Source organism: Mus caroli, chromosome 9, assembly GCF_900094665.2.
Source record: "Mus caroli chromosome 9, CAROLI_EIJ_v1.1, whole genome shotgun sequence".
Taxonomy (NCBI): domain Eukaryota; kingdom Metazoa; phylum Chordata; class Mammalia; order Rodentia; family Muridae; genus Mus; species Mus caroli.
Genome location: NC_034578.1, coordinates 75921033 through 75935666, shown reverse-complemented (window position 1 = coordinate 75935666; position 14634 = coordinate 75921033).

Sequence of the window (14634 nt, the reverse complement as noted above, 5' to 3'; positions counted from 1 at the left end):
ACCCACCCATTCCCATTTTTTTGGCCCTGGCATTCCCCTGTACTGGGGCATATAAAGTTTGCATGTCCAATGGGCCTCTCTTTCCAGTGATGGCCGAGTAGGCCATCTTTTGATACATATGCAGCTAGAGTCAAGATAATTTTGTGATTAAATACAAAACTCAAAGAAATTCTCTTGTTCAGGGATTTGAGTCTAATATCTTAGTCTTTTACTTATCACTGTAATAACTGTGTTATGAATGTTTGCTCCGCAGCTGTTGGAACTGATTTAGAATCTGCAGAAACACTAGAGATGGGGGTGGCTGGTGGAAGGTAGGCCTTTCAAGGTTATGATAAAGCCCAGAGACTATCTCATTCTCTTGCTTCCACGCCTGTCACCGTGTGAGCATGCCTCTTCCACATGCTCCCACTCCACTGCTACCATGATAGAGTCAAATCTCTCTGAAGTCATAAGCAAAAATAAATATTTCCTTCCTCGTGTTGCTTCTGTCTGGCATCGTAGGCAGAGCTACGCAAAGTAAATATCCTAGTCTACAATGCTATGTATTGCATAGGGAGCTCACTCTTAAAGCCAGATTATTGTTATTGGATCACTATATAGAATAAATGACTTACAGACTGCTATTCAACGAAGTATTTTTAAATTTCAAATAGTCTCATTCAATTCCCAAAATGTGTTTGTTCTCTCTGGTCTCTCACATTACTTCATTCTCTAAGTGCTTGTCAGACACTACACGTTGTGTTCAGCAGGCTGAGTCACGTGTAGCATTGTCCTAATTTGTGCCACGGAACACAGAACCCAAGGAAATTGTCACATTAGAGTGACCATGGCAGCTTTAGAAGCATTCTCAGCCAAAGTTATGGTACTCATTCTCCCTTTACATTAAATTTGTATTTATTGTGTGTAGGTGTGCGAATGTGTCACCCAGCACCCTTGCGGCTAGAGGACAACCTGCAGGAGTCAGTTCTCTCCTTCTACCTTGTGGGTCCTGAGGTTTAGACCTGGCTCAGTGGGATTGGGGATCGGCACATTTACCTGCTGAACCGTTTCATTAGCACAGCACTAATTCTTCAAGCAGTGCTATTCAATTATCATAAAGGTTATTACTTTCTATTCTCTAGTCCAAAATCACAAATAGAAGATAGAAGATAATCTTATAAATTAGACAATCGCCATTATAGTGAGACTGAAGTCACTAGAGAAGGGCATTTGTGATCTTTATATTTTATGAAGTATCTGAAGTTTGGAAATAATGACAAAACTTCTTTCATGGAAAAAGGGTGCTTCAAACATTTTATGTTCCTCTTTCCCTCCCTCCCCCTTTCTTCCTCTCTCCCTTCCTCTCCCTCCCTCATTCCCTATCCCCTCTACCTCTTGCCATTTAACTGTATCTTTTGAGAAAATCACTTATTCCTCTCTCCCTGTTTTTCTTCCCCCTCTTCCATCCCCCTTCCCCCACCTTCTCCTCTTCCTCCTCTTCTACTACATTTTGTTCCTGTCCTACTTTGCTCCCCTGTTGTTGTGATAAAATATTGACAACGGTGAACTAGAAAGAAAGGAATTTATTGGCTTACAGTTACAGTTCATCATCTAGGGAAACCAGACAGGAACCCAAAACAGGAACCTAAGAAGCAGGCACTGAAACAGAGGCCATGAAGGAATGCACTGACTGACTCACTCTCTGGGGTTGCTTAGTTACGTTATACAGACCATGGCCACTTGCCCAGGGATGATACCTCCCACAGTGGGCTTGGCCTTCTGTATCAACAAGCAATCCAGAAAACTCCCCACAGACATACTCACAGACAGGTCCAGTTTGATGGAGGCAACTTCTCAGTTGAGAGTCTCTCTTCCCAGTGTGTCTAGGTTTATGTCACATTGACAAAGCCTAACCAGGACAGTACCTGTGTGGTTATGTAGGAAATATGAACAGATGTCAGTGGAATATGATTTAAGAAACTTAGTTTATCATCTGCCTTTGCCATTTGCCTTGAAATCTAGTTATTTTTGTATTCTTTACTCTTTATATGAAAACCAGAAGTTCTAAAATGGTCTTGTCAGTCATTGAAATTGAACCTGTTGTTTGTACTTGAGGCACACAGCACTCATCTGTGTTATATTTGAGGAGGCTGGCATTGGTCCATGTTGTATTTAAGGAACTCGGCATTTGTCTGCATTGTGTTTGGGGTCCTCCACATTGTCTTGTATTTGGGAGGGGGCATCAGCTTCAGTCTGTGTTGTGTTTGAGAGATTCAGCATTAATCTATATTCTGCCTGAGGGGTTCAGCACTGGTCTCTGTTGAATTAAAGGGGTTTGGCCTTGGTCTGTGTTGCACTTAAGGGACTTAACATTAGTCTGTGCTGTGTTTAAGGGTTTCGTCATTTGTCTGTGTTGTGTTTGAGGAGCTCAGCATAGATCTGTATTGTGCCTGAGGAGCTAAAAACTGGTCTTTGTTGTAACTGAGGGGCTCAGCATTGGTCTGTGTTGTATTGCTGGGTTTGGCATTGTTTTGTGTTGAATTTAAGGGATTCAGCATTGTATCTGAGGGCTTCACCATTGGTCTGTATTATATGGGGGGGGGGACTTCTATTGATATCTGTTATATTTAAAGGACCCAGCATTGGTCTATGTTGTACTTGGGAGTCTCATCATTAGTCTCTACTGCATTGAGGGGGCTCAGCGTTGGTCTATGTTGCCCCCATATCCTCTCATACACATGCTGTTTACAATTAGTGAAGTATTGTCAGTGTCTCCTGCACTCAGGAAAGTAATGCTTGGATTCCAATCAATTCACTGTTACTGTTTTTCATTGTTTCAAGGGTTCCAGTGATCTAAGCTAGGCCTCCTGGCAAAGTGGATGCAGATAAGTTTAGAATGTGTTCTACTGTGTGGCTTTCCACTTCTGTCACAGGCATTCACCGTTCCTTTTTAAAGGACAACCCATCCCTTTGCAGTCAGGGAGGCAGACCTCACATGGGTTCCAAGTCAGAACTCTTGTTATCTTTTAATTTTCCTGTGTAATACTTTTTTCTGGGATGTATCCATACCACATTTGATATCTCTTCCCCTTTCCATGACCCCATATCTTTGGAACTCATCACTGCCAGCTATTGGACAATTTTTCCTTTCCTTTCAAATCTCCTTCCACATCATTTGTGGTACCATGCCTCCACTTTAAGGATAGTTACCCAAATTATACTCAAGAGCTCTACATCTGTCTGAAATATTCTTTTCTTCCTTTTGTTTGTTTGTTTCTGTCTTGATTTACGAGCTAGGAGTTCTCTGCTAGACTCTGTAGTTCCCCATGGCTCCATCCTGTTCTTCTTTAAAAGTTCTCCAGAAAAATGATCCTTTATGAAATATATAGATTGGATATCTTTTCCCTCTAGCTTTTACTTAGTTGGCTAATGGAAGATATGATAACCTTTAAAATCTACCTATCAGAACTCTAACTGCAGGAAATGATATTTTTCTGACATCTCCAGTTGGTACAATCTAAAATAGATCATGACATCTCTGTTAATGTCACACTTCCACTGGACTACACACAGGCAGCCACTGATTTCATCAGGGAAACAGATTTCTGAATGATCTCAGCCTTCCCTGGCAGATGACTTTAGCTACAGAGATTTTCAATAACTTTTCCTAAAATTCATTGAAACTGCATAGTTGGGCCTGTCTGCCAAAACTTCTTCTCTTCTTTCCCTCCAGAAATGAGATGGTTGACTGATTAATGAAGCCTCAACAAACCTCCCTAATTTATGTCACAAGTATTTCTAGAATAGGTACACTACATAACCAATTCTATGTGGGTATCTGCTTCTCAGAGCACCTTGTCTAACATGTAGGATGAGAGAAGACGGTTGGGTACTAGACCTGTAAGGTCTTTCTTGCTGCTCTGGGTTTCTCTCGCTTGAGCTACAGTACTGTTGGCTTACCCACTTAATTGGCACAGGTCTTGCTGGGCTCTTGTAGCCTCTCAATCAACAAGTTCTTTCAAACATAGAATTAGTAACACTTCCCTTCTATCAGCATTAATTATGCTTACGTAGTAGCTTCTTTTTAAAAACTTTGAGCTCTCAGGAGACAGGGAATATTCTGCAGTGTCACCAGGCTCTCTGATTTTAATGACAACCATGGGATGTTAGTATGTCAAGCCATATCAGCTGCAGGCACAGGACTACAATAAGAGCACTTTAACTTCCAAAAATTTGTAATAATAGTTGATTGATTATGAGATAACTAGTAATAAAATAGGTGTTGCTAAATGTATACAAATGGAAATACAAGGAATCTAGTGCAGTAACCGAATTTCAGGTTATTGGAGTTCCCAGACTCATTGTTGAGTTAAGTCTGAACCAGGTCATGTGGCTTCTTCAATAAAGGATAAATCACATTGACAAAGCATGTCACATAATAAGTTATCATTCTAGGAAGTTATTTTCTACTTGGGCTTTTCTCGGGATGTATATAAATATAGAGATAGATAGATAGATAGATAGATAGATAGATAGATAGATAGATATAGTAAGGATATAGAGATAGAGACATCCATGTCTTTATACCAACAAAAAAGTGTAGTCTTTATCCCTCATCAAGGAAACTTCTCTTTGCCCCAGAAAGAGACCACTAAAGAAACTACAACTAATCAATATGCAGAGTTGGAGAGCCTTATCCTGATGGATACATGTCTACAAGCTCAGGGAGCATTGTAGAAGAGGGGACAGATATATTGTACAAGCAGAGAATCAGTTTTCTGTGAGGTTGTGTCTCTTAGTACCCATAAGGTCTCACCAACATAACTACATGTTGGACAAACGTGAGCTGAACAAGGATGACACAGATGAACATACTAATCTGGACAGGAAAAAGCTACAAGCCCTCAACCTACATAAACAAACAACCATAGGCCACTGAGGAATGTTGAGAGCAGGAGAAGTGATTTTCCCCAAGAAATATTATACAAATTGTTTGTTCAGTGCCAAACTGTCAGTCCTGAAAATATACATCATAAGTAAAATTATATAAACTTTGTAAGTTAGATCTCAGTAGGTTTATATGTGTGTATATATTTGCATACAAATGCATTCATAATAACATCAATGGAAATAAAATATGTATCCATAAGCCTAACCAAAGAGCTTAAGAGCGTTTACAATGAAAACTTTAAACCTCTGAAAAAAAGAAAGTGGGAAGATATGGATTGGTAGAATTAATATTGTGAAAATGACCATTCTACCAAAAGCTATTATAGACTCAGTGTAATCCCAATCAAAATCCCCATCTCTTTCTTGGCAGAAATAGAAAAAAAAACTATCTGAAATTTTATAAGAAACCACAAATGACTTGGGAAAGTCACAACAATCCTGATCAAAAAGACCAATGCTGGAGAGATTATCATCCCAGATCTTAAGATATATTACAATACTATGGTAATAAAAACAATATGATCCTGGCAAAAATTAAGAAAAATTCAAATGATTTTTAAAAAATAAAGATTTCTAAAATAGATGCGCAATTCTTAAGAGTGGAGATTCTTGAGTTCATTCTAAGCTAACTCATTTTATTATTCTAACACAAGCTCCCCTAAGCTTGTCCCATGGGAGTACTATCATTACCAATAACCACAGGGCTTCCTTCATTCTATGATGCATTAGGCTGTGTTTATCAAGAGCAAAGATTTCTAGGTATGCCAAAGAAATAATTAATTAACAATTACTTTTAAACAATATGCAGGAATTTTATACATCCGGTCAAATGTTTACATTGATATAGCATACATGCAGTTACAGCTATTTCTAAGTTCTGAGCATAATACTCATAGGTGAATAATGATATAGCCAAGGAAATGGAGGAAAAAGAAAAATATGAAATGAACAAAGAGAAGAGAATAATCACCTATGTGCTTGTTTGGGAACTATGTGATCCATAGTGTGCGTTATCAACTCTATCAGCTCTCTTCACAGAGTAAAAACCATTTTTTTTTTGAACAAGGAACTAAACTGAAATACATTTAACTTACCAAGAACAACGAGAAAACAACGGTAAAGTCAGAATTTAAAGAAGCAATGCCAAAATCTAAAACATATATACCATAGACCTTATAAACAATATTTATTTATTTATTCATTCAATCATCCACTTATTTAATTATTTTACTGTGAATGAGATTTGGGGATAAAAATTCATCTTATGCTTTCTATGAGATATTGAAATTATAGAAGCTTAAGAAAAATAATTTTTAAAATTAAGTATTATCTATAATTATAGACTTTACTAACCACATTTTACAACACTCTAAGAACCCACCACCATTGGATGTGTATGGAACCAGCTTGGAAGAACCTAGATCATGGCAGCTCTAGAGCCTAGGTCAGAATCCATGTCCAGCTGTGCATAGGACAGGCTACTTGGCCTCCCTGAGTCTGTTTTCCACCTCTGGATGGGTAAATGGTAATAGTTTCAACATCACAGGCTGTTTTACAATTAAATGAAATGTTCAAATAAATAATTTAGTATTCACTTCAACTTATAAGTATTCCAAATGACTGTGTATTCATTTGGCCTAAAACATTTTTATTGCATTTTTCTGGTGTGGAGGAGGCATGTGACTACCACAGTGCACCTGAAAAGGCCAGAAAACAACTTGCAGGAGTTTCTTTCTTTTTTCCTTCCACCTTGTGGATCCTGGGGTTCTAACTCAGGTTGTCAGGCTGAGCCATCTTACCTGCCCCTAACTCTTCTTCAAAAGGGAAATGTTTTCATGAGTTTTGACTAGAAGAAACATTGAGTTTTTCATTAAAATATAATTCCAAATTATATCCTATTAAGAGTCAGCTTTCAGAGTTCAAACTGTTCTGCAACAAGAAGGTAAGTTTTCCATAGCTCTTCTATCACACTGGGCCCCGCTCGCACACGTGGAGCCTATTACTTGGGACTATATTGGATTAGAGGCCTTCTGTTGTGCAAGCCCAATTGTGTGTGTGGTTATAAACATTCCTTTCCTCTAATTCCATCTGCATTATAGTCTGGGCAGTGTCATCAATGACATTGCTAAAACTAGGTCCAGATGGAAACAAAAACATTTATTAGCCTGGTACGGGAAATGCCATGAGAGAAACATCGAATGTGACACATGGCAGATAGGAGAGGTTCCCTGACACTATGCCAGATTTGATCGCTGCTGTGTGTGTTCCATAGCTCTGCTTTATGCCCCACTTTTCCATCTATTGCAAAACATCTCCTTGCTAGCCTTTGCAATAACAGTATTATTAAGAAATAAATAACTGCTAGCTCTATGCTATCATCTGTGTGTCTCTAGCGATAGGACAGGGAAATAAATGAAATAGTTCTTAGAATGCTGCCTGTAAAAATCCAAACTGGAATTTTAATATGAAGTGTATGTCACAAAAATAGGACACCAATAAATACTTTTTATTAAATTTATTTATTTATTCCCTTTACAACCCAATATCAGTTCTTCCTCTTCTCCTAATATTCCATCATGTAAATCCTCCCCTCATTTCCCCTTCTCCTTCTCTTTTGAGAAGGGGAAGCCCTCCTCTGGGTGTCCACATCTGCCACCCCCAACACATCAAGTAATTGCTAGACTAGGCACGTCTTCTCTCACTGAGGCCAGACAAAGCTGTTGATTTAGGGGAATAGCATCCATGGGCAGGCAGACAGGCAACAGGCTCAGGGACAGCCCTTGCTGCAGCTGATCATCTGCTACATATCTTCAGGGGGCCTACATCTAGTCCATGCTCACTCTTTGGTTGGTGATTCACTCTCCGGAAGCCCCAAGGGTCCAAGTTAGTTGACTCTATGATCTTCCTTCTTCTACAAAACTCCCCAAACTCTATCTAATGGTTTCGTGTGAGTCTCTGCATCTCTTTCCATTGGCTGCTGGGTAGAACCTCTCAAAGGACAGTTATGCTAGGTTCCTGTCTGCACACATAATGGAGTATCATTAATAGTATCAGGAATTGGTGCTTACTCATGGGATGGGTCTCAATTTGGTCATTGGTTGGCCATTCCTTCAGTCTCTGCTCTACATTTGCCCCTATACATGTTGTCAATACTTTAAAGTATGAAAATTCTTATTTTTATTTATTTTTGTTTTAAGGTATGACATTTTATTAATTTTTGAAAAATGTAAACATGCATACAAAGTGTTTAGATTATGTTTATCTCCCACTTCTATCTCTAATTACTCTCAGATATATCTCCCTCTGGTTATAGTAGCATACTGATCCCAATTTGTGCTGCCTATGGTTTTGGGTGTGAGACCATCCCTGGGACCATGGTTGACCTACCAGAACCCATACCCTTAGGAAAAACAAAAGCTATCAACTGCTATCAGCTCCTCAGCTAGGATTTTGGGCTCAAGAGCCTCTCTATGGAAGAATGTTGATGGTTTAATCTTATGAAGGACTTGTGCAGCAACCACAACTTCTGTGAGTTGATAAGAATGATGGACTCATCATTGCCAAAAGATACTCTTTCCTTTAGATCCTCCTCTGGCTCTTACCATCTTTCCAACAAGCTCCCTTTTCTCCCCACTGGTCCCTGAGCCTTGTGGGGACAAATGTGGTATAAAGATTCCATGTGTGGCTGAGCATTCCACAGACAATTGTTCTCTGGGCTTTGACCAGTTGTGAGTTTCTTAATTAACCACCATCTACTGCACAAAGAAACTTCTATGGTGAGGTCTGAAATCTGTATTTATCTATGGGTATAATCTATAGGTATAAACCTATGAGTATAATCTATAGGTATTAATCTATGGGTAAAATCTATGAGTAAATGCCATTTTTGTTTCCTCAGAGGAGGAATAAGATGAGAGCCAAACCCAAGCTGTGCAAATACTCTACTTGAATTGAACCCTGCATGTTCTGTTCTCAGTTCTAATTACCCCTAGGCCTAGGCCTGGAAGTTTCTACCCTACATACAATCTAATCTTCCAAGATAATTGATTTAATCTGGATTCTCTTGGCTTCTGACTGAATTGCTCTTCCTAGCCTCATACTAACTTTGGCAATATGTTCTAATCTTCTGGCTTCTTTTCACTCTTTCTGTCTTGACCTGTGTCTAGTTTGTTCTCTCTGTAACCATATCTGTAAATTTGTCCCAGTAAAACTGCTATACACACACTCATACACCACTCTCTATCACTGCCTTAACTGGCCTCTCTTTTCTGTGATATTCTTGTGAGAGCTGGGTGTATCCTATTTCTGACTCATTCTGTCAAATCTTTCTCTGATTCATCACTTTGTCTGCCACTCAATTAGACATCAATTTCAAACATCGCTGCTTCCTTCTACAAACCAAACTTAACTTCACTTTTAGAAATTAAAGGTGTGTATTATTCCATCCAGATCATACAGACCTAGAAGGTCTTTGGATGTGATCCCTTGCCACAGCAACCATGTTGCTGGAATAAAATTCCTCTACAAATTCAAATTTAGAGGGAAGTTTAAAGTTATGTCCATTTAGCAATGTAATAATAGTAGAGCCATCCTGGGGATTATTAGCAAAACTCTGATTTCTCCTGTGGTCTTAAATCCAATCATAAAACTATTCGCTATTCCATGTCTTAGTTACTGTATTATTGCTGTGAAGAGACACAGTAGTCCATGTAACTAGTATAAAGAAAGTATTTAATTGGAGGCTTGTTTACAACTTTAGAAGATTAGTATAGCTGGCTCTTGCTATTTCTTGTTCTCACTCTTTATCCTCCAAGCTTCATCCCCTATCATATCACTAGATAGGAAAAGGGAGAGAGGGGAAAGAGAGAAAGAAAGAGAAAGAGAGAAGTCTGAATCTAATTTCTTTCCTTTCATTTCTTCTTTGAGCATGACTACTAACAAACTGCAACCAAACTCCCTGAATACCAGCAACCACCAAACCCTACCTGTCAGGGCACTAGAATTTATATACCTAGTGAAAAGTTCCCAGAATTCCAAACATCACAGAATTACAGAAACTGTCTGCAGCTGGCAAAACCACACCTCTGCTAGAGCACAAGGCAAATTATAGTCAGCTGCTGTGGACAGCCCAAAGCAGCCATATATCCTTACATCTGGGATTAAAGTGAAAACATATCCTTATAATATTTCTGTATGTTTTAAAAGAAACCAAAATTCAAGAATTGTCACTACAGGTTAGTCCATGATCATCAAGGCAGGAAGCAGATAGTCATGGCAATAGCTGAGAACTTTATGCCCTATTTCCCAGGCAGCAGGCAGAAAAAGAAACACTGAACCTGTTTGGCAAGGGCTTTTAAAACTTTAATCCCCACCCTCAGGGACACACCTCCTCCAACAAGGGCACACCCCCTAATCTTTCCAAACAGTTCAACTGAGACTAAATATTCAACATATGAGCCTATGCAGGGCATTTTAATCGAAACCATCACACCCCAGGAACATCTTTGCCACCATTGCACTCATTGACATATCTTGCCACACTTGACACTATTGCAGCTCCAAAGTTCACAGCAGGGTAAGACTGCTGATGCTGTTGGTCCCCAGTAGTCAGTATAGTGCATAGTACCTTCCAGTACTACAATAACTAAATAGTGGCAAGGATACTTCCTGATAAGGGTTAACCTGATTTCTCCATATCTTATGGAAAAAAAACCCAAACCAGTGTGTTCTCAGCAATAGTCAATCCTATTAAGTTATGGTGAGCAACCTATAATGTCTTAAAAAAGAATTATTTCCTGTGTAGAGTAACTAATTAAACTCTTAAACTCTTTTGTGTGTGTGTGTGTGTGTGTGTGTGTGTGTGTATTTAAGATGCTTATAAAATAGTAGGTTCCCATATGGCTTTTTTCAAAACCACATTACTATTAACTATTTCTCTCCTACCCCTTCTTCCACCTTACCTCACATCCCTCTCCCCCTTAAACCTCCTTTCTCATTATTCCCCCTTTTCTCCTTTGTATCACCTGTATTTCACTATTCTCCAAAAGTAGAAAAATATTTTAACTGATTATTCTACAAGTAGTATTATTTAATTTCAACTAACCCTAAAATTTTTTGACAACTATGGTTTACCTCTCTTTCTGAGTCCATGAAAGAAAACATGCACCAGCACCCGAATAATCAGTTCGAGCCGTTTAACTATTCTGGTTAGTAGATTGTAAACAAACATGCTTCGATCCCTGATCAAAGCACTGAGTTACAGATGCACAACTCTCTGTCTCTGTCTTCTTCATGAGTTTTGGATGGGTCAAATAAATGCTGAGGAAATTGTTAACCGGTATCTCCTAAGATGAGGCTCCAGAAAATGGTAAGAGAATACAGCATCCAGTTCTGTTAAACCATTAAGGTTTGAGGTACATGGCTAAAGTCTAACCCAAACATTCCCACTCAGCACAAGCTGAAACTGGTACTTGTGCCAGATTAATGGAACAGCCTTGGAATTCTTCTCATTTAAGTATTTAGTGAGAAATAAAGTCATCTAAGTCTAATTATCCGCTATCATCAAAAATAATACTTCTTTTGTATCATTTTATTGATGTTATATATTGATACAACGATATGGAACTACTCTTGGGCTCTCTTCATAAAGATGTTACCATTCTAGGAAATTTTTGTCTGGGTGTGGGCAGAGTTGCAAATGACTGTATTCTGCATTGCCTTTCGAGAGGTGTCCTTCTAATTTATTTAATATCAAAATATTCACTTCAGTTGATACCTTTGAATAACTACTTACTAGCCAAGGAACTTTAAAAACTTGCTTCAAAGTCTTCTTTCTCCTCTCTGTGACTGTCATTCCAAACCATCGTATCACAAACAAGGCCCACAGAGGGTAATCATCAACATGGTTCTCAGAAACATCAATAGGTCATGTAAGTAGAAAAATCTTACTTTCACTTGTGGTGTGGAAGGCTAAAGAATTACAAAGGATAGGTTAGAAACCACAAAGAAGCAAGCAATATCTAGATTTTCTCATCCAGCTATATAAGCAGGATTGTTCTCTGGACAGTGAAAAATTGGGCCTTTGTATGTATTTGGAATATTTCCTTTCTTAAAACTATGAGTGGGATTCTGGAAAAAGAATAATAGGGGTGTGTGTGTGCACGCGCCTGTGTGTCTGTCTGTCTGTCTGTCTGTCTGCCTGTCTGTCTGCCTGTGTGTGCCTGTATGTGTTACGTGTGACTTTGTGTCTCTATGTGTGTTTGTATATGTCTGTGTGCTTCTGTGTCTGTGTCTTTGTCTGTGTCTGTGTCTTTGTGTCTGTGTATGTATGCCTGTGTCTTTGTGTCTGTGTCTGTGTATTAGAGAAAGAGAGAGAGAGAGAGAGAGAGAGAGAGAGAGAGAGAAATATACCCAAAATTGAGAAATAGAAACATGTACAAACTGTAAAGAAAAAGAAAAGGTCAAGTCAATGCTTGTCAACCTCCTTATATTTTTAAACAACCCAGAATAAAAGTCTAAAACTTGGGAATTTCATTAAATATATATGTATATATATATGTATATATATTCAATTTTTAAAAGAAGAATAATAACCCATCAGCTACATGTCAACAGCAATGAATTTAAAATTTTTCATCACATATTTCATGGCCTAAAATAAATGCATTTATACACATATGTAATTTCACAAAAATGAACCATATAATTGATCTTCAAATGGTTATGGTTACCTAAAGAGTCACTAGGTTTTGGTCCACATTAGAAGCCTAAAGAAGCCAGGTTATGATATTGGTGTAGAAATATAGCAACAGCAGCAACAACAGAAAACAGGAAAGGTGAACTCACAACATAGTTGTGATTGCAAAAAAGTGAACAAGAAAGCCTTTTGCCCTTTGACACCCTTAGTCCTGCCTGCCATAGGAAGGTGCTGTCTACATTCACAATATATCTTCCTACTTCAGTTAGCCTGATCAAGAAAACTCTTACAGGTCTCTCCATCACCTTGTCTCTTAGTCCATTCAGGATCCAGTCAGATTGACAACCAAGATTAACCAATATGTACGTGTTGAACATTGAATTATGACGTAAAACCAAGTGCCACTGCAATTGCTTTGAAACTAAGAAATATGTATGTGCATCCTACTCTGCTTTTTTAATGACAACTGTATGCATGTTACCTTAGCATAACTATTAACAGTGCTAATACTTCATCATTACCAAAAGCTAGAAATAATCTTAAAATTTTAGTGGCTTAAACTATTAGGCACTCTAGACTTTTCAAGAGCACATTTAACAATAAAAGAGCAAGCTGCCTGGAACCAAATGCCCTGAAATTCTTTTCCAACATCTGTAAACTCTCCATCTAAACTCTGAGGCTATGAGCAGGGTGGGATTGGGGCAGTATGCACTGTGGTCACAGGTGCTTCCTTCTCTTGCTCTCTGATGATAGTCATTTTGCATTCCACACACAGCGTGGAACTTCTCTCAGCTCCTAAGGTGCTGACAGGCTTTAGCCTTTTATGGGCTTTTCTGTGACAGAATTCCATCTAGCCCACTCTGAACTTAGGAAAGAGGTGCTTAAATTTTCAAAGTCTTGGACCAGAAGTAGCCCTCTGATGCTGCATAACAGTTATTGGTTTGTATCACAATATACTTCAGATGCTGGCTTTTCTCCCCAGAGTATCATTTTAATGTGACATGTTATGACAAAGATGGGGAAAAAATCAGTGAAAAATGGAGTTGCACACAACTATGTTGTGTCTCTTTTTCATGTGATGAATGTAACGTTTTTATTGAAGGTTTTAATTTTTATCCTAGGAGCTTTAGCTTTGTTGGAAAACACACACTCCTAATTTCTGGCAAATCAAAATGGAAATTTCAGCTGTTATGGATAATTTAGCCACTCTGAACAGTTTTTTGAGACAAACAGACTGCATCCAAAGGACACAAGAAGGCTAACATTAAAAAATATTCCATTCTAGGGGAAATGGAGCATGTGGCTAGAGCAGAGGCAGCCACAAGTGAGCAATGGGAGCAGTGTGGAGCTGGTGAAGGCTAGGGAGGAGGAGGTGGCTGGCCCCCAAGTAGCTACAGAGCAGCTGGCAACGCCAGCTGTAAGCACCAAAGCAGTGGGAGGTGCCAATGAAAGATGGTTGCAATCGGCAGCAGACATCTTGGCTCCTGGACCCCACTGAGTGTATTCTGCACAGGTGAGAGTACAGAATACAGAAGCTAATAGCTTCTGGGACAGGGGGGAGCCACAGAGCTTCTAAGGCAGCCCCCTTTTCGGGCCCCAGACAGCTGGCCACTTTCCAGGCCAGAGGTTAGGAATCCGACCAGCCCGGGAACTCTTTGCCTGAGCATCTGAAGCAGACATCCTTGTTCAGGGACCCGCCAAGTGCATTGTGCCCAGGCCCCAGACAACCGGCCACCTTCCCTGCCAGAGGAAAGGGGTCCGAGCAGAGAGGGAGCACTTTGCCTGAGTATCGGCAGCAGACATCTTGGTTCCGGGACTCCACCAAGTGTATTCTGCACAGCCCCAGGGATTACCAGATGGCAAATGGCAAACCCAAGAATCCCACTAACAGAAATCAAGACCACTCACCATCATCAGAACGCAGCACTCCCACCCCACCTAGTCCTGGGCACCCCAACACAACCGAAAAGCTAGACCCGGATTTAAAAGCATATCTCATGATGATGGTA